At 45.6% G+C, this 27,981-nt stretch overlaps 1 protein-coding gene and 1 long non-coding RNA gene across 3 annotated transcripts in view; both read right to left on the bottom strand.

Annotated features, from left to right (window-relative positions):
• Positions 1–27,981, bottom strand: part of LOC120435165 (protein NLRC3-like) — a 137,380-nt gene that overhangs the window by 73,048 nt on the left and 36,351 nt on the right. The window lies entirely within an intron of this gene.
• On the bottom strand, positions 73–27,962 carry LOC120437973. 2 transcript variants are annotated; one of them, XR_005611547.1, is made up of 4 exons: positions 27,901–27,962; positions 24,094–24,267; positions 21,336–21,509; positions 73–130 (listed from the first exon to the last, which is right to left on the bottom strand). It is a non-coding gene; the product is annotated as an uncharacterized LOC120437973 (long non-coding RNA). The 2 variants fall into 2 exon arrangements; XR_005611546.1 differs by lacking the exon at positions 73–130 and having other exon boundaries at positions 21,097–21,509.

Here is a 27,981-nt window from a genome sequence, read left to right as displayed (position 1 = left end):
CAGCAGCTTCATTCCTGAGTCTCCTGGATGATTGTAGCTCAGGTCCAGCTCTCTCAGATGGGAGGGGTTGGAGCTCAGAGCTGAGGCCAGAGAAGTACAGCCTTCCTCTGTGATCAGACAGCCTGACAGACTGCAGACACACAAAACAACAATCCTTCTGTCAACAATCATTTTCTCTTTGTTACAATAACATCTATCCATTTACATCCATTCAATGTAACTTTATTTATCAGTGACAATACCCAACAGACAACAACAATCATCTCAAGCTGTTTAACAGTGTAAGGTAACAGCCTCCAATATTAGAGAGAAAGCCCCAAACATTAGACAATTCACTGTGAGCAGCACTTGGTGATGGTGGGAAGAAGAACTCCCTTTGACACAAAGATCCTCCCAGAAAACAGGCTCCAGGAGGAGCATCTACCATGACTGGTTGCAGGGTGAGGGGAAAGAGAAGAGATGAGGTCAGAGAGACAAGAACAAAGAACACTTAACTTACGGCGCCATCTCGGATGGCAGCCTGCGTAACATGCTCTCTACAGTTGAAAATTACTCTCCTCTTTCTTTTTTTTGCTCTTATTTATTTCTTTTTTTTCTACTTAGTCTTTCAGTTTATACTTTTTGGTGTAATTGAGATATTTTTATCCGTGTTTGGAAGCGAAATTCCCTGCAAAACTACTGCGATGACCGCGACGCCACGCTGCCCCTTTGTCTATAGCCGAGACCAGCTGCTGGGACTCAGACAGCACGAGATCACTGCGGTGATCAAAAGGAACTACTGCGGCTGCAGAGCTGGGAAAACGAAGACTGAGGAGGAAAAGATTCCGTCCTGCTCTCCTGTCAGTAGTGACTGGTAATGTTAGATCGCTGGTTAATAAGATGGAGGAGATCGTGACGCTAACAAGGACAGAGAAAGTTTTCCGAGAATGCAGTGTTATGTGTTTCACGGAGACATTGCTGCATAAAAACATCCCGGATCAGGCGGAGGATCTAAACGGATTTATGTGTGTGAGAGTGGACAGGGACCCAGCAGCAGTGAGAAGAAGAGGGGAGGAGGAGTCGCTCTTTATGTTAACAACTGCTGGTGTTCCCCCAGTCACGTTATGGTGAAGATGGCTGTATGTAACAAACACATTGAACTGTTAGCAGTCGGTCTTCGACCGTATTATTTACGGCAAGAGTTTTCTCTCCCCATTATCATCATTGTTTACATCGCCCCTGCCGCTAATGCGGCGCAGGCTTATGATGTCATCAGCTCTGCGACAACGGATCTCCTGAATCGAAGCCCCTCTGCGTTTGTGGCTGTAACGGGTGATTTCAACCACGCAAACCTCTCCACTGTTCTACTCACATTCAAGCAGTATATGGACTGCAAAACCAGAGACAATAAAACATTGGACCTGTTTTATGTCAATGCTACTGAGGCATACACCTCCATCCCTCTCCCTCCCCTGGGCAGGGCAGATCACAACCTTGTCCACCTCCAGCTCCTTTACAAACCTGCCTTTCCTGAGACAACCTGCAGTCACAAAAACAGCTACAACATGGAGAAGGGAGTCGGAAGAGACTCTGCAGGATGCTTTGAGGTAACGGACTGGGATATTCTTTGTGAGTCTCATCAGGAATATAGACAATCTCACAGGCTGTGTTACAGGCAGTGTTGGGGAGTAACGGAATACATCTACCGCCGTTACGTATTTAAAATACAAAATATGAGTTACTGTATTCTGTTACAGTTACCGTTTAAAAAGGTGGTATTTAGAATACAGTTACTTTGCTGAAATAAATGGATTACACGGCGGTATTTTCCTGTTTCATATTGTGGCGGGTCAGGACTGTTTGGATTTTGTTTGACAGCTATGTCCTGTTGTTCCAGGTGGCAGCGTTACGGTTGCCATGGTTACAGGGTGACGCGCTCTCTCTGCGACTGTGTGTTTCCTGGGTGAGAGAGCGCCTTTTTGTTGTTGTTGTGCTCTGGCAATAAGACTGTACAATTCCTCCTCACTCTGTAGGTGATTTTCTGAGGATTAATAACAAAGCTATTCTGTTCCCATTCAGACCGTGCAATACCACCCAACAGTTTCTCGTTGAATGTTTGTTTCATCTCCCCATCATATGCTGCTCCTACTCTTGTGTCTATTTGCACAATAGTATGTCACTTTTAGAATCACGTGCACTGATAGCTAAGCTATTTATTTTTCAGGATATAGTTATATTCCGTTATATAGTTATTAGGGGTGGGTTTTTATAATCGATTTATCGATTAAAATCGATTCTGGCTTGGATAACGTAAAATCGATTCATTAAAATCCTGAATCGATTTTTTAATTAATTAATTTAAATTTATTTTGCCCGAAATGCCAGAGTCTCTGGTGAAATCTCACAAAATTTAAACAACCACCAAACAGCTCAGACAGTAAATGAGAGCAGGTACACGGATTCTGCTCAAAGACTTAAACACACAGCGCAGACCCGCCGACTTATCAGAATCAGTGAGATGTCGTCTTTCTTACCCGACGGCACGGACACGGTCGGGGCTGAAAGCCGACAGCTCGCTGATCCTGATCTGGCGGCTCCGCGCTTTGTGTTCACGCCCTTTATGCGCTGATTCTGAAGCTGTTAGTTTGATCTTTCTCCAAAACAATATTGACCGAACCAGCAGCAAAAGAAGATCCAAACTAGGCTTCACATAAACATCGTCATGAATTCCCTCTGACCTTTCCTGTTTTGCTTCCACCAGGATAAAATCACACTTCATGCACAGCTCTCCCCCCCTCCCCCCCCCTCTCCTTCAAGAACAGTTTCCCGTCTAAAAATCTGTTTTCTTCATTATTCGCTTGCTAGTTACGCACAAGTCTGCTGTTGTTTACAGCGCTGTCGGCTGTTTTTTTTTCCCTTTTACATTCTTCCAAAAAGAAAACCTAATTTCTGCCGTTCAATACTGAACAAATTTAAACTTTTCAAAATTATACAAAATGCAGAACGCTTAGCTGTGTCTGTAATAAAGCCGCTGTAACGTCAGAGGTAACGTTCATATGTTGATTAATGGTTTTCTTTCGTTTTTGATGTACTGCAGAATATTTTTATAAAATCCAGGCCAGGAAAATCACCTTCATGTTTTTCTGTGTTTTATCTTCAGCTACTTTGACACAAAGGCATCTGCTGTGACCTCACACCTTTGATAAAGTCTTGCGTGTGTCAGCTTCCTTTTTATAGATACAAAAATATGTAAATGTACTGATCTGAATTATAATATTTCTGACTGTCAAAATTTCCCAGATTCAAATCGAATCGAATCGAATTAAATTGAATCAGAATCGAATCGATTCTAGAAATCAGTGACGATACTCAGCCCTACTCTTTATATAGTTAGGTAGGAGTCAGACCATGTTTGTTTTTAGCTGAAAAACATTACACCCAGTAACCTGCTGTGTTGAATTGTGTTTCCCAACTATGTTTGCTACCCTACAATCCGCCCTACTCTGTAGTAAATTCAGCGATATTTGACCGTCCTGTTGCTCCCATTGAAATTTATATAGCCTATTTAAAATCTAAAACATAACATTATCCGTAGCCTGCTGTTTTTACCACTGTCCTGAGCCACGTTCAGGTAAAAGTGTAAGATCAAATGATCCGATCAATAAAGGATAATGTTGGATCAGTGTTTCAATATTTATATCTTTTATTAGATGTACATGTGCTTTGGTTATTTGCCCTTTGGTTGAAAGTACACTGAGAGCGGACTTTTTTTTTTATTAGTGATCTTAATAATATTTTTTTAATCTAATTGAATACAATGTATTTGTGTGTGATTGTCAGTTCAAAGCGGGAGAGAGGAAAGAGGAGACCATGAGGAGAAAGTACAAGGTCAGGAAGAACCAGGTAAGAAAACAGACAGGAGTACTAACAGGCATCGAATCAATTCGGGACCTTGTGAATCGGAATTGAATCGATTCTAGAAATCAGTGACGATACCAGCCCTAATAGTTATATTCAAAAATATATTTTGCACTATCCTACTGTATATTACTGTATACTTGAATTCTATTGTAAATATTGTATATCTTATTACTCGTACCTCTGTCTCTCTTGCTGCACTGAGTATGTGTATGACAAAAGAATTTCCTTTGGGATAAATAAAGTTCTTGGTATCTTATCTTATCTTAAAACACAAACTAAGGAGAGAGAAGACAAAAGTTAAGGACATGCAGTAGTGACATATAAAAGCATCAGGAGTGAAAAGAGAGGAGAAGAAAGCAGAGCATCATGGGAAGTCCACCAACAGCCTGAGCCTATAGCAGCATTACTAAGGGATGGTTCAGGGTCACCTGATCCAGCTTGAACTATAAGCTTTATCAAAAAGGGAAGTTTGAAGCTGATCTTCAAAGCAGCCACTCAGGGACATCCTCCACACACACACAACACCTAGGTTGCTATGGCAACCACAGCTGACACGGACAGAGTGCACAGCTGGAACCCTGCAGGTATATTTATCATGATTTATTTCTCACTGTCCGGTCTATGTGTGAGAGACAAACAGCCTCTGTATGTGTGTGTAAATACAGCATGAAGTAAAGGAATGCTCGACATTCTCATTTGAATCTTTGATTCTTGTTTCTGTTGCAGGTCTGTGACTGAACTACCTACCCCGCCTACGTGGTCAAATTCAAGTCTGCATTCAGAACAGACCTGGAGACACGCAAACAAAATGGCAACATTGTATATGTGAAAGCTGCTGCTGCACTGGAGCCTGATTCAAGGAGCTCAAGTGTTTACCCAGATCTTACTGACCTTACTGAAGGAACAGAGGGTTGTTGGAGGGAAACCTGTGGAAGCAACAACATCTGAGCCACCAGAGAAAAAGTTGGCCCTATTGGTGCTTCATCAGAGTGTGAACAGGAGGAAGACTCAGCTGAGAACAGTGTGGTGGATACAGAGCAGAGCCCACCATCAGTACAGAGGCCTGTCCATTAGAGTGCTGCTCCAAACATGCAGCACATGTACTTGGCCACAGCTGCAACATCTGTACCTGTGAGAGCTTGTTCTCTGCTGCTCATATTGTACAGAAGAAGAGAGTTTCTTTATCATCAGAAAATGTCAATGAGCTTGTGAGTCTTAGCAGCTGGCTCGGTGCAGAGGAGGAAGAACATGTCAAGTCAGAGGAAGATAAATGCAGTTCATGTTGTCAACTCAACCTGGACGACTGAAAGAGTTTTTCTTTGTCTTGTTTCTGACTGAGATTCTCCAAAGGAAATCCAGCACAAACACACACTTCACACAGTCAAAGTCCTGCACAGTAAATGAGCTGATGAGCGTTTGTGCTGCTGCCTGATAACAGAAAAATAGTTCTGCTGGTTCCTGTTCTAAAAACACACATTTATAAATGTTAACTTGCTGTTGATCAAAGGTATGTTGGTGGCTCTGGACTATGAGGGGAACTTTGTAAAAACACTAGATCAAATGTTGACGTCCTGGCAGAGGCAAAGAACTTTGATTTGATATTTGATTTGATTAGATTCATGTTTCAGCTCAGACTGACAGAAATATTTGAACTGCTACTGTGTTAAAGGAAATATTGCTGTTAGAAAGCACCTGATTTGTTTCTGCACACTGTTGCACTTCTCATACTGCAGTACTATTAAAATAAGTACACAATACACTACTTTTGAACTCATGATTGCATGTTGCTGTAACAAAGCCATTAATGGTGATTCAAAGTGTTCATGGTTTTCCAGCACAACAAATGATTGCACAAGTGTGACTGATCCACTTTCTAATGTGTGTCACGGTCAGTCGTCAACAAAATAGACGAACTGAATCTACTTCTCGCCGCACAGCCAATCGTCCACGACTGCTGTGTCCTGGTCGTCACGGAGACATGGCTACAAGAGGGAATTCCCGACGCCTCCGTGCAGCTAGCAGGCCGCACAATGCACCGCAGCGACAGAAAGGCTACAGCGGGGAAAAGCAGAGGAGGAGGTTTGTGCATTTACACACATAACAACTGGTGCACAAACACTAGGATCATCACCACAGTCTGCTCCCCGGACATAGAGGCAATGTCTGTCATGTGCAGACCTTTCTACTTGCCCAGAGAACTGACTGCAGTGCTAATAACAGCAGTCTACATTCCACCAGACGCTAATGTTAGCTCAGCCCTTGCATACCTGCACTACATTATCTCCGAACAGCAACGGACATACCCAGAGGGAGTACACATTATTGCAGGGGATTTCAACAGAGCATGGTTAAGAACTGTGCTGCCTAAATTTGTACAACATGTGAAATGCCCTACGAGAGGAAATAACACCTTGGATCATGTTTACTCAAATATTAAGCAAGCCTACAGATCTGTTCCCCTCCCCCACCTGAGCATGTCCGACCACCTCTCTCTACTTCTTGTCCCGGCATACACACCACTCAGGAAAAGGACAAAGCCCACCATCAGAACCATTAACACCATTTCTGAGGAAGCTCTCGCTCAATTGCAGGACTGTTTTGCTCTCACAGAGTGGAGTGTCTTTGAACAGGATAACCTAGAGACTCACACAACCGCAGTGCTGGGTTACATCAAACACTGCATGGACACTGTCACCACATAAAAGCGGGTCCGCGTCTACCCCAACCGTAAACCCTGGATGACAAGCAAGGTTCAGGCACTGTTAAAGGCACGCAACTCTGCATACAAATCTGGGGACCAGAACATGTAGAGCAGAGCAAGAGCAGATCTAAAAAAAGGCATCAGAGCAGCAAAACTGGACTACTCAAACAAGCTATCAGATCATCTCTCTGATAACAACTCCAGGAAGGTATGGGAGGGCCTCAAACACATCACCAATTACAAAGCCAAAGGGACAAATATAGATAACATGGACATCTCGTTAGTGGAGGAACTTAACCAATTTTTTGCCCGCTTCGAGAAAACTGCAGTCACCCCCACCATGCACACCACCCTGCCTACAGCGCCCTCTGAGCACAGCCCCCACACATTTAGCCTCCAACAACATCAGGTCCGCAATGTGTTCAGAGCAGTGAATCAGAGGAAAGCTGCTGGTCCCGACGGAATACCTGGTAGAGTGCTCAAAGCCTGTGCTGACCAGCTGGCTCCTGTGTTGACCAGACTATTCAACCCCCCCTGACACATGCCACTGTCCCTCACTGCCTGAAATCATCAACAATAGTCCCAGTCCCCAAGTCCACCACCATCAGTAGCCTCAGTGACTACAGACCCATTGCACTGTATCCAGTGGTTGCAAAGTGCTTTGAGAAGCTGGTCCTAAAGCACATAAAGGACTGCCTCCCACCCAGCTTCGACCCCACCAGTTTGCCTACAGGGCAAATAGGTCCACAGAGGATGCAATTTCCACTGCTCTCCACTCTGCTCTGCATCACCTGGAGAATCCTGGGACATCAGTAAGGATGCTCTTTGTTGATTACAGCTCGGCCTTCAATACTATCATCCCAGAGATTCTTATAGACAAGCTGGTAAACTTGGACTTTCCCCCCTCCACATGTGCATGGATCAAAAACTTCCTCACAGACCGTTCACAATCAGTCAAGGTTGGCAACCTGCAATCATCCACCCTGTCGCTCAGCACTGGCTCACCACAGGGATGTGTGCTGAGTCCACTATTATACACCATCTACACCAGTGACTGCACCCCTACGCACCCCTGCAACATTATCATGGCTCAAGAGTTGGGCGTTCGCCTTGTAATCGGAAGGTTGCCGGTTCGAGCCCCGGCTTGAATAGTCTCGGTCGTTGTGTCCTTGGGCAACACACTTCACCCGTTGCCTACTGGTGGTGGTCAGAGGGCCCACTGGCGCCAGTGTTCGGCAGCCTCGCCTCTGTCAGTGCGCCCCAGGGTGGCTGTGGCTACAACGTAGCTTACCATCACCAGTGTGTGAATGTGTGTGTGAATGGGTGGATGACTGGATATGTAAAGCGCTTTGGGGTTCTTAGGGACCAGAAAGGCGCTATATAAATACAGGCCATTTACCATTTACCATCATCAAATTTGCAGACGACACCACTCTGATGGGGCTCATCACCAACGATGATGACACCGCATACAGGGATGAGGTCCAGCGACTGTCAGAATGGTGTAACTACAATAACCTCACCCTAAACACCAAGAAAACCAAGGAAGTGATCATGGACTTCCGCAAAACAAGGACTGATCCTCCCCCCCTCTCCATAAAAGGTGACTATGTGGAGAGGGTGTCCTCCTTTAAGTTCCTCGGCACCCACATATCCGAGGACCTATCCTGGTCCACAAACACATCAGCCCTAGTAAAGAAAGCCCAGCAGCGCCTCCATTTCTTGAGGGTTCTGAGATGGAACAGGCTGCAGACTGAACTCCTAGTGTCCTTCTACCGTGCCACTATCGAGAGTGTGCTTGTGCACGCCATCCCTGTGTGGTACGCTGGTTGCACAACAGCTGACAAGAAGAGACTACAGAGGATCATCAGAACTGCAGAGAAGGTGATCGGCTGTCCACTCCCCTCCCTGGACTTAATTGCCAGCTCAAGATGTCTCTCCAGAGCCAGGGCAATTATAAAGGACCACCTCCATCCTAACCACCACCTCTTCAACATCCTGCCCTCTGGAAAAAGGCTCAGATCCATCAGGTGCAAAACCAACAGACTAAAGAACAGCTTCTTCCCGTGGGCTGTCAGAACTATTAATGGAATTAAGAGTGTGTAAAGACTTCCCCAACACATCCACCCTGACACTGCTGTTGATCATCTATGTGCAATATCTCAGTCTTTCCATGTTCTGTGCAATATTTTTGGCTCAAGTGCAGTTATTTTGGTCCCAGTCTGTTTCATTGTTCCTACACATACACCATGTATATAGTGTATCCACTCACACATGTATATATATACACTGCTTTTTATTTTATTTTATTCTATTTTTTTTCCACCTTCGATGTATATTGGTTTCTCTTTTTCTTACTTTAGCACCTTTGTGGTCCAGCTACCCAATTTTGCTGTTCAAGAAACTGCACAATGACAATAAAAAGCTCTAAGCTTAAGTGTGTAGCCCACACTGTGTGTCACTGTGTGTCACTGTCACAGGTGAGTCTGTGTATCCAGGTTCTATGAGGAGAACAGGATGTAGTGACTGAGTCCAGCAGCTTAAAGTCTGACTCCATCCTCCATTTAAATAACTCACACCAACAACTGAATAGCTTTGCCTTTGTGTAGCTGACACTTCATTTTAATGTCCTTCTATTCTGGTTCATCTGCTCATCTGGTTTCAGTTTCTATAAGCACACAGGTTTCATCAGTGGCTCTATGACCTCAGTAATCTTTGCTGGGCCTTAATGCTCTGAACAAAGCTGCACATCACAAGACTAAATAGAAATGAATCAGTCTTTCATTTCTCACTGCTGTTTGACTTCAGCTCTCAATGTCCCACCATAACCCATGGAAAGAATTACTGTCCATCCAGGCTCCTGAACATGAAGCTGATGAAGGTGGAGTATTGTGAGGGCTGATGGAGATGATGATGAGGAATCCAGGAGCAGTGGGTGGATGGCAGCATCAGCATGAAGGGTCAGTGTGAGAATACTTTATCATCCACAAAGAAAACTAGTCTGAGTTTCTGACGCTCTTGTTAGAAAGACGCAGTCGCAGCTTGTGGCTGCAGTTAGCTGGTTTGCTAGTTAGCAGGGAGCTAACTCACTAGCAGATTGAATACTAAATTGTGTAAACCAGGGGTGTCAAACATATGGCTTGTGGGCCAAATCCAGCCACTTGAGATAATTTCATATGTCAATTATTGATGATTTTTCAGGCTTCCTGATAATCAGTGTGAGCACAGCCGAGATGTTTTTCTGATGAGCAAACCATGTGGCCAAACACTTTAAGAGACAGACTGGGATTGTACCATTATTCGAAAGAAGATGCTCCACAGATAGCAAGTGTAGTCTATGGAACGTGTTAGGAAAGAGTGAAAACACAAAATGACCAGCATCTGGCTGCATTTCCGCGATATTGGAGACCACAAAGCTGAGTGCAAAATTTATATAGGATATATATATGAGAAGCTGAGAGTAGAACTGATAAAATTAGGAGCTGTCTAAAGTGATACCCATTTTTATTTTCACCCATTTTCCATTGTGGAGGACAAACGGTTTCAAACTTGTCCAGAACTTAAACCTCACATGTGCTCTTCCTAATGGCATTAAATAGGGCTTTTGTGAAAACACTGAATAAAAACAGCTGCCTTTAAAAAGACCAAAAGTACAATTCAGTACTGAATATGACATAAAATAAGCTATATACAAAGTGTGATTGAATGGCAGAGGCCCAGAAATGTGTGCATGTAGCACAGAGTCACGGCGCGGTGTCTGAATGAGTCTGAAGCCATGAATCCATTTATAATTAAAATTTATAACTCTTAACTCATTTGATCCGCGACTTACCACAAGCAACCGGAAGTAGAAGTTTTGGACTTTTAACCCTCTGAATCCAGGGTATAATTGGCCGTTTTTGACTACTTTTGATTTTACCTCTATATTTCACCTTTAAAATATGTTTTTCTTGCCTTGTTTGGTATCATTATTTACAGCACAACCTCAAATATCTGAAATTTTAGTTTTTTTTTCACTTTGGTATACTATATTTGTCACGGTCTGGCAGGCAGACCGTGGGGAATGATGGAGATAGGACCCAAACGCTGGACTTAGTGGAATGAGCAGTGCATTTATTTACAGTGGGGGTAAATGTACACCACACAATAATTCTCCAGAGTGCTCCCTTGACTCCCGTGACGTGTCTTCCCTAAGTGCTGATATCCTGTGCTCTCTGCCCTGTGCCTACGCACACCCCTGCAAGTCCTGCAGTCCTGTGTTCCGCCTCTCCTCCTGAGGAAAAACAACAGATGCAGCCGTTATGGCACCAACTCCAGCAGGCATACACTAAACAGCTCTTTAAACACTGACATGAAGTCTAACTCAACGATCCTGCGCCGGAGGAAGCCCCATCGCTCTGTTATGTAGCTCCCCCGACGAGCCTGATCAGAAGCAGGTGTGTGAGAACCTGGGCGTGACCGGCAGCTGGCAGGGCCACACCCATCAGGCCTGCAGGTGGCTGTCCTTCGTCCTCCAGCCCCACCCGCACACATACACCCACCAGCATGGAACACAAGAGCACAGTGCAGAAAACATACATCCAATACAATAACAACAATAATAATAATAATAATAATACTAAAGGTCCACACTGCTCACGGACCCCAAATCCCTGGAGCTGGGTCCGTGACAGTACCCCCCCTCTAAGGGTCGACTCCCGACGACCCCAAAACAAAACCAACAAAAAAAAAAAAAACCAGGAAAACCAACCCAGGGCGGGCGGCGGGGGGGTAACAGGACGGAGGGCCGGAACCAACCCCAAACGACCAAACTGTCAATCACAAAAGTCCCAGAGGCTCAACCGCGACTCCAGCGGAGGCACAAAGTAGTCGAATAACCCCCCCAGTTACCGTGGCGGGAGCCGAACAGTTCAGGCGGCCAGTAACTATAACACCAGAGTTCAGGTGGCCTACCTCGGGTCCCGTAATAGCAGCTGAACACGTCAGGCGGTCTGCCACGGGTGCTATGGTGGTGGCGTTGCAGCTCCGGCGGCCTGCCACGGGTCCGGTGGCGGCAGCGCTGCTCCAGTGAGCAACAGCGAGGTGTGGCACCTGGCCGATGACGCGCTGGTCGCTGACGTGGACGCGCTGGACGTGGATGGTGTGGAGGGCGCGCCGGACGTGGAGGGCGCGCTGGACGTGGAGGGCGTGGAGGGCGCGCTGGACGTGGACCCTGCACACTGACCCCCCGCGTAGGCTGATCGGATTCCTCCCGCCCGCCGACCTCCGAAGGCTGTGCGCGCTCCTCCGGCCTGCCGAGCCCCTCTCTCGATGGCGGGCACTCCTCTCGCTCGCCGAATTCCGGCTCTGGCTCACAGAGCTCCTCCTCAGGTGGTGTGGGCTCCCTCCGCTCGCTGGGCTCCTCCGGCTCGCTGATCTCCAGAGTCGGCGAGGCGGGCTCCTCCGGCTCGCCGAGCTCCTCCTCCGGCTGCGACGCGGGCTCCCCCCGCTCGCTGAGCTCCGCCGGCTCGCTGAGCTCCACAGTCGGCGAGGCGGGCTCCTCCGGCTCGCCGAGCTCCTCCTCCGGCTCGTCGAGCTCCTGCTGTGGTTCGCTAAACTGCTCCTCCGGCTTGCTGAGCTCCACAGCTGGCGACGCGGGCTCCTCCCGCTCGCTGAGCTCCTCCGGCTCGCCGAGCTCCTGCTGCGGTTCGCTAAACTGCTCCTCCGGCTTGCTGAGCTCCACAGCTGGCGACGCGGGCTCCTCCCGCCGCTGAGCTCCTCCGCTCGCCGAGCTCCTCCTCCGCTCGCCGAGCTCCTGCTGCGGTTCGCTAAACTGCTCCTCCGGCTTGCTGAGCTCCACAGCTGGCGACGCTGGCTCCTCCCGCCGCTGAGCTCCTCCGCCTCGCCGAGCTCCTCCTCCGCTCGCCGAGCTCCTGCTGCGGTTCGCTAAACTGCTCCTCCGGCTTGCTGAGCTCCACAGCTGGCGGCACGCTGGCTCCTCCCGCCGCTGAGCTGCTCCTCCGCTGCGACGCTGGCTCCTCCCACTCGCTGAGCTGCTCCTCCGGCTGCGACGCTGGCTGCTCCTGCTCGCTGAGCTGCTCCTCCGCCGCGACGCTGGCTCCTCCCGCCGCTGAGCTGCTCCTCCGCCGCGACGCTGCGCTCCTCCCGCCGCTGAGCTGCTCCTCCGGCTGCGACGGGCTCCTCCCGCCGCTGAGCTCCGCCCGGCTCGCTGAGCTCCATAGTCGGCGAGGCGGGCTCCTCCGGCTCGCTGAGCTCCTCCGCTCGCCGAGCTCCTCCTCCGGCTGCGACGCTGGCTCTCCTCCCGCCGCTGAGCTCCTGCTCGGGCAGCGCGAGCTTCTCGGCCGCGGAGCGGCTATAGATGGATGAACCGGAGGTGAAGATGGCGATGCGGTAGCTGCAGGTGGTGAAGACGATGGTCGAGCGGGTGATGTGGAAGGTGAAGCCGAGAGTGCTGCGGTCGCTGCAATCTGATGGGACGCTGGTGGAGAAGTAGCTGCAGAGGGCGGAGGCGATGATGGTGTGGCAGCTACTCGTGGTAGACTGGACAGCGATGCAGGAACAACAGACTGGTGAAATAGTGGCAGAGTAGGTCCAGCAGACATATCGACCTCCAACTGAGGACGAGGATGAAAGGCTGACTGGACTAAAGACAGAGTTTCGTGCTGGGCAGCAGACTGAGTTTCGTGCTGGGCAGCAGACTGAGTTTCGTGCTGGGCAGCAGACTGAGTTTCGTGCTGGGCAGCAGACTGAGTTTCGTGCTGGGCAGCAGACTGAGTTTCGTGCTGGGCAGCAGACTGAGTTTCGTGCTGGGCAGCAGACTGAGTTTCGTGCTGGGCAGCAGACTGAGTTTCGTGCTGGGCAGCAGACTGAGTTTCGTGCTGGGCAGCAGCTATGGGCTGTGCTAACAGCTGGGTTACAACATTAGCATTCACACAGTCCGAGGCAGAGTTGACAGATGGGGTGTGTAAAGAAAAATTGTCCAAATGACTCACCACAGCCGACTGTTGAGAAGTCCGGAACTCCGGCTGCGGAGAAGAGCGCCGGGCGCGCGCGTCGCTTCTTTGACGATGCCGGGCCGGGCGCGAAAGGCTGAGATTCCACCAGTCGGCCGGGCAGGAGAGCAGCTGTGTGGTTTGGAGCAGCTGGTCCTTTGTCTGCCGACTCAGCAGATGCCGCGGAGGTGAGTGGAGATGTGGTGAGGTGCAGAGGGCGTGTGAGCTGTTTCCCCCGCAATGGAGGGTCCAATAGGTGAGTCGCAAACGACGGTGGGGAAGCTATCTGCCTATGAGAAAAGAAACAGGCAGCAAGGGCTCCCAGGGAGGTCGCCACATCCTCCTCGCCCGGACAGCCCAAACCGAAAAGCTCAAAGCTGGAACTTGCCCTCAGCATGGTTATAATAGAAATTAATTTCTTAATGTCCAAAAGCCCACAGAAAAGGTGGTTGAAGACAGGAAAGTATCAAAAATACGACCTGTATGTGTCTCTGATGTGGATCTGCCGCCTGGATAATGCTCCGACAGTAATTCCAGAGCTGGGCGAGCAACCCCTCCTGTGAAACGGTCCTTGAGTCCGCTGGGCCCATGATGGCAGGATCGTTCTGTCACGGTCTGGCAGGCAGACCGTGGGGAATGATGGAGATAGACCCAAACGCTGGACTTAGTGGAATGAGCAGTGCATTTATTTACAGTGGGGTAAATGTACACCACACAATAATTCTCCAGAGTGCTCCCTTGACTCCCGTGGCGTGTCTTCCCTAAGTGCTGATATCCTGTGCTCTCTGCCCCTGTGCCTACACGCACCCCTGCGTGCGTCCTGCAGTCCTGTGTTCCGCTCTCCTCCTGAGGAAAAAACAACAGATGCAGCCGTTATGGCACCAACTCCAGCAGGCATACACTAAACAGCTCTTTAAACACTGACATGAAGTCTAACTCAACGATCCTGCGCCGGAGGAAGCCCCATCGCTCTGTTATGTAGCTCCCCCGACGAGCCTGATCAGAAGCAGGTGTGTGAGAACCTGGGCGTGACCGGCAGCTGGCAGGGCCACACCCATCAGGCCTGCAGGTGGCTGTCCTTCGTCCTCCAGCCCCACCCGCACACATACACCCACCAGCATGGAACACAAGAGCACAGTGCAGAAAACATACATCCAATACAATAACAACAATAATAATAATAATAATAATACTAAAGGTCCACACTGCTCACGGACCCCAAATCCCTGGAGCTGGGTCCGTGACAATATTAGCCCAGTTGATCTAAATTCAGACAAAAAATTCAAAATCCGAGTAGAAAAAAGTTATATTTTTTACTGTAAAACGCACAAACATGTTTAACGAATCATTTTCATGACTTGAAATGCAAATAGAAATTGTACATTTCTAAAAGTTATGCACGAGTTTTGCAAACAACAAAGTTATATGGTACTATTTACCTAAAAATGCAGCCAAGGGCTCAGGCGTTTTTTATATAACCATTTAAATCTATTTACAGAACAATCAGGTGTGCTGCATCAGATAAAAAGGCACAAAAATTATTTGTGCAACAGGAGGTGCATGAGTCCAGTTTTCTATGTGGGGACAGCGTTTACACTGGAATCTGCCTTTGACGGCTTTTTTAGATCAAATATGAAATTCAGCAGTATAACTGACACACAATACAAAACAATAACTACACAACAAACTAACTAACTCTCGTGGGTGTCACTCCTTAAAACTTCCCCTTCTCCCTAAACAACCAAATGTCACATGTTGCCATATCATTTTTTGATTGGCTGGCATGGTAAACTCTAACACCAATAGGGAAGGGGTATTTTTTCTTTTCCTTTTTTCACTCGCAAGCGGAGAGTGTTTGCTAGCGCTGTCTGTAGAAAACGCAGTTTTTACCGTTCTTCCCGCTGTAAACACCACTGTTTTGTTCAGAAACAAACATGGCGTGTATTTTTTAATCATAACTCGAATCGACACAATTCAAAAACTGGTATATAGTTTGAAGTCCGCACTTTCGACCCTAGTTGAAATGGAAACTCTGAGTCGCTGCATCTTGTAGCTGTGTTGTGTTAATTGGTCATGTGATTTTAACCCTCTGGAGTCCAGCGACCCCAGAGGGTTAACTGTATTTTCTTAAGTTTTACAACTTTTCTTGGTGTTAAAAACCTCCTTATGGCCATTCACACTATACAAAATAATTAAGCAATAAACATTTAACCTGTTGAACCCTAATGTCTCTAGTACCAGGCGTGAGGGTGAACATCTGGTTTAATGGGATGTATCACCAAATCTCTTATTTAAATATAGACATGTGTGGTATCTATAGAAATCTCAGAATCTCAGCTAAAAGTTCACAAAACCATCTCAACAACCACCAAACAGCTAAAACAGCAAGTGAACCGATTCCACAAAAAAGATGTAAACACAAAGTGCGGACCCCCATGTTCACCTGTATTTCAAACGTTAAGCGTTGTTTTGGACTTTCATTTGCCGCTGGTTCAGTGAATTTTGGTTGGACAGTGATGTAACTTGCAGTCTCAGAATCTGTGAGAAGTCTGCTTTGGAGTCACCTCTGCAAACTCATCACTATTTTCACCATCACGTTTCTACTTAGACAATAACAAAAGAGCAAGTAGCTCCCCAGGAACTACTTCCCCTTTTAGAACTTTTCAACTTGGCTGTCTGGGCTGTCTGAGTGGTGTCCCAGAAACGATGTGGGCTTCATAGATAATTGGCAAACCTTCTGGAGGAAACCTGGTCTTGTTAGGAGAGACGGCATCCATCCCACTTTGGATGGAGCAGCTCTCATTTCTAGAAATATGGACCAATTTATTAAACCCCCCAAAATATGACTATCCAGAGTTGGGACCAGGAAGCAGAGTTGCAGTCTTACACGCCTCTGCAGCTTCTCTCCTCCTGCTACCCCCAAAAAAAAAAACCCATCTCCATTGAGACTGTGTCAGCTCCCAAACAGACAAAAAACAAACCAAAAACCAGCAATAAAAAACTTAAACATAAAAAATCAAAAAGAAAGAACAATACAGAATCCACATCTGAACCAAAGAGTAAAACAGTGAAATGTGGATTATTAAATATTAGGTCTCTCTCCTCCAAGTCTCTATTAGTACATGACTTAATAATTGACCAACAAATCGATTTATTCTGCCTTACAGAAACCTGGTTGCAGCAGGATGATTATGTTAGTTTAAATGAATCAACACCCCCGAGTCATTCTAACTACCAGAAACCTTGAAGCACAGGCCGAGGGGGAGGTGTGGCAGCAATTTTTCACACCAGCCTATTAATTAACGAAAGACCAAGACAGATTTTTAATTCATTTGAAAGCCTGATGCTTAGCCTTGTCCAACCCAGCTGTAAAACTCAGAAACCAGTCTTACTTGTTATCATCTATCGTCCAACTGGGCCTTACACAGAGTTTCTTTCTGATTTCTCAGACTTTTTATCTGATTTAGTGCTCAGCTCAGATAAAATAATTATTGTGGGTGATTTTAACATCCATGTAGATGCTAAAAATGACAGCCTCAACATTGCATTTAATCTGTTATTAGACTCAATTGGATTCTCTCAAAATGTAAAAGAACCCACCCACCACTTTAATCACACTCTAGATCTTGTTTTAACATATGGCATAGAAACTGAACATTTAACAGTGTTTCCTGAAAACCCTCTGCTGTCTGATCATCTCCTGATAACATTTACATTTACAATAATTGATTACACAGCAGTGGAGAGTAGACTTTATCAAAGTAGATGTCTTTCTGAAAGTGCTGTAACTAAGTTTAAGAATATAATCCATCCACTGTTATCATCTTCAATGCCCTGTACCAACATAGAGCAGGGTAGCTATCTGAACGCTACTCCAACAGAGGTCGATTATCTTGTTAATAATTTTACCTCCTCACTACCTACGACTCTGGATACTGTAGCTCCAGTGAAAACTAAGGCCTCAAATCCGAAGTGCCTGACTCCGTGGTATAATTCTCAAACGCGTAGCCTAAAGCAGATAACTCGTAAGCTGGAGAGGAAATGGCGTGTCACAAATTTAGAGGATCATCATTTAGCCTGGAGAAATAGTTTGCGGCTTTATAAGAAAGTCCTCCGCAAAGCCAGAACATCTTACTATTCGTCACTGATATGACTTCATGAACTTCTTCACAAATAACATTTTTATCATTAGAGAAAAAATTACCAATAATCATCCCACAGATGTAATATTATCTACAGCTACCTTTAGTACCATTGATGTTAAGTTAGACTCTTTTTCTCCAATTGAAGAAAAGTCTTGAGCTAATCCAAAATGCTGCAGCAAGAGTACTGACAGGGACTAGGAAGAGAGAGCATATTTCTCCTGTTTTGGCTTCCCTTCATTGGCTTTCTGTTAAATCCAGAATTGAATTCAAAATCCTGCTCCTCACTTACAAGGTCTTAAATAATCAGGCCCCATCTTATCTTAATGACCTTGTAGTACCATATCACCCTATTAGAGCACTTCGCTTTCGCTCTGCAGGCCTACTTGTTGTCCCTAGAGTATTTAAAAGTAGAATGGGAGGGAGAGCCTTCAGTTTTCAGGCCCCTCTTCTGTGGAACCAGCTTCCAGTTTGGATTCGGGAGACAGACACTATCTCTACTTTCAAGATCAGGCTTCAAACTTTCCTTTTTGCTAAAGCATATAGTTAGGGCTGGACCAGGTGACCCTGAATCCTCCCTTAGTTACGCTGCAATAGACGTAGGCTGCTGGGGATTCCCATGATGCATTGAGTTTTTCCTTTCCAGTCACCTTCTCACTCACTATGTGTTAATAGACCTCTCTGCATCGAATCATATCTGTTATTACAGTTTTTCTCGATTGCTAAAACACATTTCTTGAAACTACGCCTCATATCCGCACAACAGTAAACACAAATCCATAACATCTCACTCAATTCCCCAAACATCCTATTCCCAGGTCAAAATGAAGCTCTACACCCAAAACTATTCACTCCTGCTGAAAAACCGAACTTTGCCCCCAGACATCAAACACAAGCCCTCAAAAACACACACACTACAACAGAGTTTTGCACACTGGTACAATTAATTCAAAACAATAGTTCCAAAACAATTAGGTTGCTTATGGTTCTCCCCTTCAAAACCCTTGTCACATGATAAACACAAAAGACGCAACCAATGTATGTACAGTGGCACATTGTCATTCATGTACTATACAGTACAACACACACCAGAAACATTATCCCACCACAGCATCTTGTCTTTGGTCTGGGTCAGGCCAGAGAATCTCATCCACATCACAGGCTATATTGGCCCCAGCCAGGTAGCGGGGTAAAATCCTCTTGCATGCCTGATCCACCCCTGGCATGCATCTACTGATATGTCTAGGCAGGCCTCTTCCATGGCCTGAAGGAGGTGAACACGGACATAAGGTTCTCGGTCATACACTTTCCACCGCCATGCCGAAAATAACTCCTCTATCGGGTTTAGAAAGGGGAGTATGCAGGCAGAAAGATATTAGAAAACCTTGTTATTGGTAAACCAGTCACGAACCAGAGCAGCGCGATGGAAGCTGACGTTATCCCACACAACAACGTAGTGAGGCTGCTCTGGCTGTGCTGGTTCCCTGTAGTCCAGCTGGAACATATGTTGTCTTAAACCATCAAGAAAAAGCAGGAGAAGCATAGTGTTATAGGGTCCTAGTACGGCATGGCGGTGGAGTACCCCTCGTTGGCTGATGGCTGCACACATAGTGACATTCCCCCACGCTGACCAGGGACATTTACAATAGCCCGATGGCCAATTATGTTCCTCCCCTTTTCCTTCTTTTGGTCAGGTTAAAACCTGCCTCATCCACAAAGATCATTTCATGGGGAACAGGCCGTCCTTCAATCTCAAAGATTCTCTGCAAAACACATAACACAGTAGAGTCAATCGGTACCCTGAACCAAAGTTCAAGAATGCTGAAATGGCAGCATAAACTGCCATGCTGTGATGGTACACAATACCCTATACAGTATCAAAACTCATACCTGAACATATTCCACACGTTGGTTTTTCACTCTGTCAGAGTTTCGCTTCGAAAGGGACTCGGTATGCCTGTTTCATCCGGAATTGATTCTTTCGGAGGATGCGGTCAATTGTGGAGAGGCTGATGGCATTTATGCCTCGAAAAGATGATCATCCTCAATCACTCTCCTTTGAATCTCTTGCAGGCGGATTACATTATTTGCAATTACCATGTTTACAAGTTCCCTCTCTTGCTCCTCCAACAAAAGCCTTAACCTGCCTCCACCAGGTGGTCGCCTCTGTGTCCTACAAAAATAGAAGCACTCATTACTGTAACTGTCACACATTCATTTTACAGGAAAATAATGGAAACATACTGAAACTCAAGACACATAAATTCAGTAACTTAAACGTTACTGTACAAAGCAGTCTTACTGCAAGTACACCTACCTGTTTTCCTCCCTGAAGGTTCTGATGATGGAGGCAACAGTGAAGCGACTCAAATTTGGTTGTACTCGTTGCCCAGCCTCCCTCATAGTCATCCCATGGACAAGGACATGGTCAACTAAAGTGGCTCGAATTTCATCCGAGACTGACTGTCTTCGTGCCCTTGCTCTTCCCCTTCCTTGTCGCCGTCGTTCTCCACCTCCACCTCCTTCACCACCTCCTCCTCCTCTTCCACCACGTCCTCCTCCTTCACCACGTCCTCTTTCTCCACCACGTCCTCCTCTTTCACCTCCTCCTCCTCTTCCACCACGTCCTCCTCCTTCACCACGTCCTCTTTCTCCACCACGTCCTCCTCTTTCACCACGTCCTCTTTCTCCACCACGTCCTACTCTTTCACCTCCTCCTCCTCTTCCACCACGTCCTCCTCCTTCACCACGTCCTCTTTCTCCACCACGTCCTCCTCTTTCACCACGTCCTCTTTCTCCACCACGTCCCTCCTCCTTCACCACGTCCTCTTTCTCCACCACGTCCTCTTCCTTTGCATCTCTTTGGATCCATTGTTTCAAACCTGAATGAGCTGACTTTGGCCCTTTTATCTATCCATCGCAGGTTCTGATTGGTGTATGCTAAATTTTGACTCCTAGTGTTTCCACCTGGTTAATTGTGTGCTAATTGGGCTCAAGCTATGCTGACCTAAGTTAACATTATTGCATGCTAGTGCTTTCTACATGACTACATGGTGTAAGCACTGTAAAATGTAGGGATTTGTGTGTAGAGTTTTGCAGTACCAGTTCACCAAATTTGAGTCATGTGTCAAAGCAGGGAATAGTGTTTATAGTTCAGGGAAATGGGTGAACTTTTTGACCAATAGCGTTTATGGTTTTGAAATTTTAGTTTAGAGGCCTGGTTATAGTGTTTAAGCAATCGAGAAAAACTGTAATCTCTGTCTCTCTTCCTCAGCATGTCTTTCATCCTGTTTTCCTTCTTTCACCCCAACCGGTCGCAGCAGATAAAAAGGGAGTTTTTCCTTCCCACTGTCGCCAAAGTGCTTGCTCATAGTGGGTCATATGACATAATTGTTGGGTTTTTCCTCTGTATTTATTATTGTGCTATCTACTGTACAATATAAAGCGCCTTGAGGCGACTTTTGTTGTGATTTGAATTTAATTGAACTTAAGAGTGTATTGCAATTCAGAAGACCTCCACATCTCTTCTTATTAGAGAACTGCCTTACTATTAATTTGCTAAATCTGTCAGTTGAAGAAAAAAACAATGTTTGATCTCACCTGAGAGTTTCCAGTGTACAGTGTGGACTCTTCAGTCCTTCAGACAGAATCTTCACACCTGAATCCTTCAGGTTATTGTTACTCAGATCCAGAACTCTCAGATTAGAGGACTGAGAGCTGAGACCTGAGAAAATGGCTTCACAGTTTATCTCTGACAGGTCACAGTGGCTCAGTCTAAAAAAATAACAGATGAACAATTATAAAAAAAAAACAAAACACTTATGTTGAAGTGTAATGAGAATATTTAATTTTGTTTTTGTCAGGAAACTGAGCACTTATGCAGAGCAACATGTGGAGAGAATCAGAGGAGAAGAGTTGAAGAGAGAACAGCAATAAAAGTACAATGAATTGTTCAGTGTGCTTGTGGTATTAACAAAATGTGTCATTTTTTAAGTTTTCAGTGTTTAGAAGAACTGATGATTACATGATAACAACCACAGGCCAGGTCAAGATGACACTGTAACAGTTACACCCAGAAATATTTCAGAAATGTGGTCAATTTCTGCTGCAGTGTATTCAGTATTGAACAAAGTGACTATTGACAATCACTTAATAGTTTTATACATTTTTCAGACATCAGCAGTCATGACTTCTTTTGTTTACTTTAGTGTTTTTTATTTTAGTTCACACTGGATTTGTGTTAACTAGAATAAACATTTAAAAAGTAAAGGTATGATCACATATTTAATTACAGAGCCTTGTTAGAGGATTTGACTACTGTCAGGAGCCTCACAAGATGTTCTTACTCAGATCATCTATTTCTACTTAAATTTCTTTCTGGGAAAAATTGGGATTACTTCGAAAACAGGAAGTATTTTCCCCAATAAGCTAAAATCAGGTCCAAGCAGAAGATGAGCTGAATAAAGGACACTCAAGGCTGACTTGGAAAGTAATGAAGTCCATGGTGGGGATGCAGAACAAGGACAAAAGATGACTGTGATGCTGAATCAGCAGAAGACTTGGACTCATTTGATTACAGCTTTGATGTCATTGATTTTAAAGAAGAGCTTTGTGATTGTAGCAAAGGGCTGGTAGCTCTGAGAGTCCCACTGATGAGGTGTTTGTGTGGAAATCTCTTAGTGGGACCAAAGAGAGAAAAAGCCCTGGTCCTGATGCTGTGGGAGGAAGCAAAACAGGAAGTATTTTCCCCAATAAGCTAAAATCAGGTCCAAGCAGAAGATGAGCTGAATAAAGGACACTCAAGGCTGACTTGGAAAGTAATGAAGTCCATGGTGGGGATGCAGAACAAGGACAAAAGATGACTGTGATGCTGAATCAGCAGAAGACTTGGACTCATTTGATTACAGCTTTGATGTCATTGATTTTAAAGAAGAGCTTTGTGATTGTAGCAAAGGGCTGGTAGCTCTGAGAGTCCCACTGATGAGGTGTTTGTGTGGAAATCTCTTAGTGGGACCAAAGAGAGAAAAAGCCCTGGTCCTGATGCTGTGGGAGGGAAATGATTTAAGTGTGCTGTGAGGAACTGACTGGGAGGCTTTCACACATTTTCCAGTCCTCCTTGGAACAACAGGAAGTTCCCAGCATATGGAAACAAAGGTTAACCTTCCTATGGCCCTCAGTGATGATGGTGCTGTGGCCCCACCACCTCCACCTCTTTGTAAAGGAACTAACTGTAGTCTGAAGCTTCAAATGGAACTAAGACTTCCTCCACTAGGTGGCAGTGTCTGATGAGAAAGTATTAGTGGAACTGGCCTGGAGTCAGAAACAGGAAAATGCAGGATTTGGGCTCAAATGGGGAAAAGTGGTTCGCACTAGTGCCTTAAAGCAAGAAGGTTGTAGGTTGAAGCTTGTTGGCCTTTCTGTGGAGGTTGGATGTTCTCCCACAGTCCAATAAAATGCTGCTTAGGTTCAATGGTGCTTCTAAATTGGCTGCAGGTGTGGATGTGAGAGAGTGCTTCTCTGTTGGCCCTGTGATGGACTGCTCACCTGTGCAGGTGGACCACGCCTCTTGCCCTATGACAGCTAGGGCACAGGCTGCAGCCCTGTGAGCCTAAGCTGAATAAACAGTTATCAAAAATGATCCATAGATGGCCTGAATTTCCCCAGTTAGCAGTTTGGTAGATAGCTATGACATGCTTATCCCATCCGGCAGCTGTATTCTAACTGTACACTGATCCCTGCTGAGCCAAAGCACTTTTTAATATACAAATACAACCTTTAATAGAAACCTATTAGTCAGCATCTTATTAGCCTGCTGTTAGCTTCATTCCACAGAAACCTGAAAGAAACTAACAGAGTTGATGAAGAATAAAGAGAAATGTGCTGATTTAAAGCCTTTGAAGTGCTTCAGATGATCTCTATCCACTTCTGCCCACTCATTCATTCATGTAAGCTTCTAATGCAGCTTTGATCTTCACAGTCTGCTTCATGAAACTCATTCTAACCCTGAATGTCAGAGTGTTCCTCTTTCTCTTTCCCATCATTCATGCTGCAGTGGAGGAGATTTGGATGTTGGACTGTGTTTTGGATGATGTGTGTATGTTTGTGTTGGACTGCTGTCTGTAAAGCAAACACACATTTTGGTTTGGATTTCAGTGTCACACAGACTTTAAGGTGGAATGAAGAGTTGGAGAGTTTCACAGTGAATTATCCAGTAGAGGATTCTTCTTCTTCTTTGAAGACTTTACCATGAAGATCCTCAGTGTGGATCAGTAAAATATTAGCCTGATGTCTGCAGTTTAGTGTCAGCACAACTTTCACATCATATTCATCTCAGCACAACTAAAACATGCTGACTGACCTCAGAGTTTCAAGTCCACATCCTGGACTCTCCAGGAAACCACACAGATGCTGTACTCCTGAGTCCTGCAGGTTGTTGTTACTCAGGTCCAACTCTCTCAGATGGGAGGGATTGGACTTCAGCGCTGCTCCCAGATAATCACAGCTTTTTGATGACAAACCACATTTCCTCAATCTGTATAAAGAATGAAAGATGTAAGTTTTTTAGACAAAGTGTGAGCTTGAAATGATTCAGTGTTTCATCATCTGTTCAGAGCTGAAGAAGGTTCAGAATGTAGAAGTTTAGAAAATGGAAACTCCTAACAGCTGAAGCCAACAGGAAGCACCTTCAAACAGGAAACTGTTCAGAGTTTTCAGACTATATGTCCTGATGCAGCCAGTTTGATTTTGGAGATTTGAATCTCTGTTCTGTGACTAAGTCCTTGAATCATTTCTTCCAGTTGGTCCAACAAGACAAAGTATTGGACATGTGTTGTGGCTCCATTAGGGGAGCTTCTACATGTGATGTGATGGCCCCTCTGGGTCTGTCAGATCACAGCACTGAAGAGAGCTCAAACTGGGCACACAGTTGTTCAAGGCTGGACCAAAGACTCTATACTGGAACTGAGGGACTGCTTTGACTGCACCCACTGGGACTTTTTAGAGGCTCATGTTCTCACTTAGATCATCTATTTCTACTGACATTTCTTTCTGGGAAAAATGGGGATTACTTTGAAAACAGGAACTATTTAACTAGCAGGTGCATTGAGAGGTGCAGTGTGATCAGTGAACGTTGAGTGTGTATGGGGGGGTGATATTGCACATTGGGTGGGGGGGGGGGGGGGGTGCTGTTGGAACTATACTATATAAGGTTATAATAAATACAGTTTAAAGAGGTAGGGGTGTTGGTTGCAATGAAGTAGGAACAGAAATATGATTTATAAATAAGGTGTAATGTCCATGAGTGTTGGCAGTGCAGTTATTCTCCAATCAGGGTGGAGGTAGGGCATGTTTGACAGCCTGTGGGTAAAAACTTCTGTTGAGTCTGTTTGTCTTTGACCTGATGGCCCTGTAGCGTTTACCAGAGGGAAGGGGGGAAAAAGTATGTGTCCAGGGTGTGAGGGGTCTTTGATGATGATGCTGGCTTCCTGCTGAAGGCTGCCAGTATAGATGTCTCTGAGGGGGTTAGTGAAGTGCCGATTGCCCGCTCTGCTGCCCTCACCACCCGCTGCAGTTTCCTCTTGTCCTCCGCGGTGCAGCCACTGAACCAGAGTGTGCAGCAGTAAGTCAGAAGGCTCTCGATGATGGAGCGGTAGAAGTTTACTAGCAGTCTTTGGGGTAGTTGGGCCTGACGTAGTTTCCTGAGGAAGTACAGCCTTTGTTGTGCTTTCCCTACCTGGTGGGAGATGTTTGTGGACCAGGTAAGGTCGGCCGAGATGTGGACTCCGAGGAACTTGAAGCTCTCCACCCTTTCTACCTTCTCCATCAATGTAGAGGGTGGAGTGCTCAGATGGCTTTGTTCTGCTGAAGTCGATTATCATGTCCTTGGTCTTGGCTGTGTTCAGATGCAGGTTGTTGTCGTCACACCATTGCTTCAGATGCTGAACCTCCTCTCTGTAGCTGAATCATCGTTGTTGTCCATCAGTCCTATGATGGTGCTGTCATCAGCACATTTATAATGGTGTTACTGGTGTGGATTGGAGAACAGTCATGGGTGAAAAGTGAGTATAAGAGGGGACTGAGGACACACGTTCAGAGTGAGGGTGGAGGAGGTGTGGCTCCCATTCTGACGTTCTGGGGTGTGTTGCTCAGGAAGTCCAGTTTTCAGCTGCACAGTGAGCTGCTGAGTCCTACAGGGCTCTAGACTAACTTTTTGACATGGGCACACCGGTGCGCCTACCTTTAAAAATTTAGGCCTACCGGCACAAAAGTTAGGCGCACTCTAATTTTTCAACCGCATCGCTTAACACCGCAGTTTTACATGTGCACTTTCGTTGGGGGTAAGTCCGTACAGACAATATTCATTTCTAAATTATTAACTAACAAACTTGTGCTTAAAGTGCTTTGTCAATATTGTAGAAAATGTTAAATGTTAATCATCATCTTGGCTCCTCTGACGACCTGTTTGCTGCTGCCTGCTGCTGAAAGGCAGTGGGGAGAGGGGACACTTGGGCAGTGCATTTATTGCAGCATATAATGTGTTTTCTGGATACACTGCTGCTTTTTCATGACGACATTGATCAAATATGAAGCGCAGTTTGCTGCTTCTTTTGCTGCTGGCTCGGCGAATTTTGGTTGGAGAGAGACAAAACCTGGAGCTCTGAATCTAGCGCAAAAAAGACGTAAACACAGAGCGGACCCGACGCATCAGAATCACTAAGCTCCGACAGCGTGTCCGTGTTCGGGCCGTGGGGTGAGAAAGCTGAGAAAGACAAAGCCGATTCTGATGTGCCGGGTCCGCTCTGTGTTTACGTCTTTGTGTGGAATCTGTTAATGAATTGATATCGCCTTATTCAAGCTACTCACCTCTCTCTTCCACCTGCACTTTCAACTGGACCACGGCCAATCAGAGAGGTCCCGGCCCTGACTATCTCTGATTGGTTTAGTCCACGATAGGGGCATAATGTGTGTCTGTTGTTGACCACATGGAGAGTTGCAGAGATTATTTTTTTTTGTTACCCGAAAATATTTGGTCGCATTTGGTCACATTGGACTCTCCAGGAAACCACACAGATGCTTCACTCTAGAGCCCTGCCCTAAGTTGCTTAGTTTATTAACCAGTTTGTGGGGTTGAACTGTATTGAAGGCAGAGCTGAAGTCCAGAAACAGCATTCTCACATAGGTGTTACTACTGTCAAGGTGTGTGAGGGCTGTGTGAAGAGCTGTTATTATGGCGTCCCCTCTGTCGACCTGCAATAAGACTGCTATACGTGCAATTCTTCTTCTGACGAAGTTGTGTTTTTGTATTTTCCTACTCAGTTGTATATAGTATTTGTATTTCTATTTTATTCTATTGTATATATTATTCTATTCTATTTTATTCTATTGTATATAGTATTTTATTTTATTTTATTGTATTTTATTGCATTCCAGTGTTTTCTAATTTCTGCTACATAACTTTGCACTTTTGCTGTAACAAAACAAATTTCCCACCTGTGGGACTAATAAAGGCCATCTTATCTTATCTTATCTTATCTGTTTGCCGTGTATGCAAACTGGTGTGGATCAAGGTCTGCAGGGATGGCAGCTTTAATGTGTGACATGATGAGCTGTTCATAACATTTGGCAATTATGGGTGTTAAAGCAAATGGACGATAGTAATTGAAGCTTAAGTGCTTCAGATGATCTCTGTCCACTCATTCATTCATGTAAGCTTCTAATGCAGCTTTGATCTTCACAGTCTGCTTAATGAAACTCATTCTAACCCTGAATGTCAGAGTGTTCCTCCTTCTCTTATCCAGCATTCATGCTGGCAGTGGAGGAGATTTGGATGTTGGACTGTGTTTTGGATGATGTGTGTATGTTTGTGTTGGACTGCTGTCTGTAAAGCAAATGCACATTTTGGTTTGGATTTCAGTGTCACACAGACTTCAAGGTGGAATGAAGAGTTGGAGAGTTTCACAGTGAATTATCCTATGGAGGATTCTTCTTCTTCTTTGAAGATTTGAAATGTGAACATTGTTCTGCTGCAGTCAGAAGAAGAAAACAGACTTTACCATGAAGATCCTCAGTGTGGATCAGTATAATATCAGCCTGATGTCTGCAGTTTAGTGTCAACACAACTTTCACACCATACTCATCTCAGCACAACTAAAACATGCTGACTGACCTCAGAGTTTCAAGTCCACATCCTGGACTTTTCAGGAAACCACACAGATGCTTCACTCCTGAATCCTGCAGCTTGTTGTTG

This window comes from Oreochromis aureus, linkage group 3 (genome assembly GCF_013358895.1).
Source record: "Oreochromis aureus strain Israel breed Guangdong linkage group 3, ZZ_aureus, whole genome shotgun sequence".
NCBI lineage: Eukaryota > Metazoa > Chordata > Actinopteri > Cichliformes > Cichlidae > Oreochromis > Oreochromis aureus.
Note: the sequence above shows the minus strand (reverse complement) of the source record. Positions and strands in the feature narration are given on the sequence as shown.